Source organism: Mesoplodon mirus (genome assembly GCF_964341445.2).
Source record: "Mesoplodon mirus genome assembly, contig: HAP1_SCAFFOLD_34, whole genome shotgun sequence".
Taxonomy (NCBI): domain Eukaryota; kingdom Metazoa; phylum Chordata; class Mammalia; order Artiodactyla; family Ziphiidae; genus Mesoplodon; species Mesoplodon mirus.
This window is the reverse complement of record NW_028295813.1, coordinates 7,484,552-7,489,049: the sequence shown is the minus strand read 5'-3', so window position 1 is coordinate 7,489,049 and position 4,498 is coordinate 7,484,552.

Here is a 4,498-nt window from a genome sequence, read left to right as displayed (position 1 = left end):
GTGATGAGAAGACTATGGATAATTGCGATGACGAGCATCATGGGGCATTGTGATGACAAGTATTATGGAATATTGTGATCACAAGGGTTTGGAGCATTGTTATGATGGAGGTCATGGAGGATTTTGATTTCATTGTGATGAAAATAGGATGAAGCATTATGATGATGGGCATGGTGCATTGTGATGACAGGGTTCATGGATCATTGAGATGAAAAGGGGCATAGAGCATTGTGATTACAGTGTTCTTGGAGCATTGTGATGAGAAGGGTCATGGAGCTTTGTGATGACAAGGACATGGAACATCGTGATGGCAGGGGTCATGGAGCACTGTTCTCACAGGGGAAATGGAGCATTGTGATGGCAACGGCAAGGAGCATTGTGATGAGAAGGCCATGGAGCATTCTGAAGACATGTGTCATGGAGCTTTGTGAAGACAAGGGCATGGAGCAATGTGATGAGAGCGTTCATGGAGCATTGTGATGACAATGACATGGAGCATTCTGATGCCAAAGGTCATGGATCTTTGTGATGACAAAGGTCATGGAGCATTTTGAAGGCAAGGGCGTTGTGCATTGTGATGAGAAGGGCAGGGAGCATTCTGATGACAGGGTCATGGAGCAATTTGATGAAAAGTGTCATGGAACATTTTGATGACAGGTGTTATGGAACATTGTGATGTCAGGGGTCATCAAACATTGTGATGATAAGTGCATGTAGCATTGTGATGAAAGGAGTCATGGAACATTGTGATGAAAGGGGTGAGGGAGTATTGTGACAAATAGTGATGTAGCATTGTGATATCAGTGGTGAGAGAGCATTTTGATGAGAAGTGCATGGAGCATTGTGCTGACAAATTTTAAGGAGCATTGTGATGACAAGATTGTGGAGCACTGTGATGACAAGCGCATGGTGCATTGTGATGACATGTGTCATGGAGCATTGTGCTGACAAGCGCAAGGAGCATTGTGATGACAAGGGTCAAAGAGCATTGTGATGAAAAGTTCATGGAGCATTGTGGTTAAAAAGGTCACAGAGACTGTTGATGACGAGGGCATGGACCATTGTGATGACAAAGATCATGAAGCATTGTGATGACTGGAATCACGGAGCATTGTGATGACAGGGGTCATGGAGCATTGTGATAACAAGGGCATGGAGCATTGTGATGACAAGGGCATGCAACTTTGGTCTAATAAGTTTCATGGATTATTGCAATGACAGTTGGAATGGTGCATTGTGATGACAAGGGCATGGAGCATTGAGATGACCAGGTCATGCAGTATTGTGAAGACAGGTGTTAGGGAGCATTGTGATGACATATGTAATGGCCCATTGTGATGACAATGGCATGGAGCATTGTGATGCCAAGTGTCATGAAGGATTCTGATGACAAAGGTAATGGAGCATAGTGATGAAAACGGCATGGGGCATTGTGATGAAAAAGGCTTGGAGCCTTTTCGTGACAGGTTTCAAGGAGCATTCTGATGACAAGTGTCAGGGAGCATTGTGATGAGAAAGGTCATGGAACATTGTGATGAAAAGGGCATGGAGTATTTTGATGACAGGCATCATGGAGCGTTGTGATGACAAGTGTTATGGAACACTGTGATCACAAGTGTTTGGAGCACTGTGATGACAGAGATCATTGATCATTTTGATTTCCTGGAGCATGGAGCATTGTGATGAAAAGGGCATGAAGCAATGTGATCCCAAGGTTCAGGGAGGATTGTGATGACAATGGAAATGGAGTATTGTGATGACAAGCGCATAGAGCATTGTAATGACTATGTCATGTAGCATTTTTCTGACAAAGGCATGGAGCATTGTGATGACACGTGTCATGGAGCACTGTGATGACAAGCGTCACGGAGCATTGTGAATACAGGGGTCATGGAGCATTGGGATGACAAGGGCATGGATCATTGTGATGACAAGTGTCATGGAGCACTGGGCTGACAATATTCATGGAGTGTTGTGATGACATCGGTCATGGAGCACTGTGATGACTAGGGAATGGAGCAATGTGATGACAAGAGTCCCAGATCATTGTGTTGTCAGTTGCCATGGATTGTTGTGATGACAGTGGTCAAGGAGAATTGTGATGATATTGGCCATGGAGCATTGTGATGAGTAGGTCGTGGAGCACTGGTCTGAAAATGTTCATGGATTATTGTGATGACTGCGGTCATGGAACACTGTGATGACAAGGGAATGGAGCATGGTGATGACAAGGTCCTGGACCATTGTGATGAGAAGAGCCTGGAGATTTGTGATGACAAGTGTTATGGAGCATTCTGATGAAAAGTGGCACGGAGCATTGTGATTACAGGGGTCTTGGAGCATTGTGATGACTAGGGCATGGAGCATTGTGATGAGAAGGCCATGGAGCATTCTGATGACATGCGTCATGGAGTTTTGTGATGACAAGGGCATGGAGCATTGTTATTACAGGGATCTTGGAGCATTGTGATGAAAAGGGCATGGATCATTGTGATGAAAAAAGCATGGAGCCTTGTCATAACAGGGTTCAAGGAGCATACTGATGACAAGTGTCAGTGAGCAGTGTGATGACAAGTGTTTTGAGCATTGTGATGACAAACATCATGGAGTATTGTGATGAGGAGACCATGGATAATTGTGATGATGAGCGTCATGGGGTGTTCTGATGATAAGTGTTATGGAACATTGTGATCACAAGGGTTTGGAGCATTTTGAAGACAGAGGTCATGGAGAATATTGATTTCATTGTGATGACAATAGCCTGAAGCATTATGATGATGGGCAAGGTGCACTGTGATGACAGGGTTCATGGAGCATTGAGATGAAAAGGGGCATGGAACATAGTGATTACAAGGGTCTTGGAGCACTGTGATGACAAGGGCATGGAGCATGGTGATGAGAAGGCGATGGATCAATCTGATGACATGCATCATGGAGCATTATGATGACAAGGGCATGGAGCATTGTGATTTCAGTGGTATTGAGCATTGTGATGACAAGTTTCATGGAACCTTGTAATGACTAGGCCGTGGAACATTGTGATGGCAGGGGTCATGGTGCATTGTTATGACAGGTGTAATGGAGCATTTCGATGAGAAGGGCATGGGACACTGGTCTGAAATGTTTCATGGATTATTGTGATGAGAGTGGGCATGAAGCATTGTGAGGATAAGGGCACAGAACACTATGATACATGGGTCATGCAGGATTGTAATGACAAGTGCAGGGAGCATTGTGATGAGAATGGCATCGAGCATTATGATGACAAGTGTCATGGAACCTTCTGATGACAAGGGCATTGAGTAATGTGATGAGAGGTTTCATGGAGCATTGTCATGACAATGACATGGAGCATTGTGATGCCAAGGGTCATGGAGATTTGTGATGACAAGTCATGGAGCATTTTGATGACAAGGGCATGATGCATTGTGATGAGAAGGGCAGGGAGCATTTTGATGACCGGGTCATGCAGCAATTTGATGAAAAGTGTAATGGAATATTTTGATGGCCGGGGTTATAGAACATTGTGATGTCAGGGGTCTTGGAGCTTTGGGACGAAAAGGGTCATGGAGCATTTTGATGACAGTGGTTATGGAACATTGTGATGTCAGGTGTCATGGAGCATTTTGATGACAAGTGTTATGGAACATTGTGATCACAAGGGATTGGAGCATTGTGATGACAGAGGTCATGGATCATTTTGCTTTGAAGGAGCATGGAGCATTGTGATGACAAGGGCATGAAGCAATGTGATACCAATGTTCATAGAGGATTGTGATGACAATGGTAATGGAGTATTTTGATGACAAGCGCATAGAGCATTGTAATGACAAGGCCATGTAGCATTTTGCTGACAAAGGCATGGAGCATTGTGATGACAGGGGTAATGGAGCACTGTGATGACAAGCGTCACGGAGCATTGTGAAAACAGTGGTCATGGAGCATAGGGATGACAAGGAAATGGATCATTGTGATGACAAGGGTCATGGAACATTGGGCTGAAAATGTTCATGGAGTATTGTGATGACAGGTGTCATGGAGCATTGTGATGACTAGGGAATGGAACATTGTGATGACAAGAGTCCCGAATCATTGTGTTGTCAGGTGTCATGGAGTGTTGTGATGACAGTGGTCATGGAGCATTGTGATGATATTGGCCAATGAGCATTGTGATGAGAAGACCTTGGGAAATTGTGATGTCGAGCATCATGGAGCACTGAAATGACAAGGGGCATGAAGCATTGTGATGACAGGTGTCACGGAGTATTCTGATGACAGGGGTCATGGAGCATTGTGATGACAAGGGCATGGAGCTTTGTGATGACATGTGCATGGAGCATTGTGATGGCAAGTGCATGGAGCATTGCAATGTCAAGTTGATGGAGAATTGTGATGACAAGAGCATGTAACATTTTGATGAGAAGTGTCATGTAGCCTTGTGATTACAAGGACGTGGAGAATTGTGATGACAACGGACATGGAGCATTGTGATAACCAG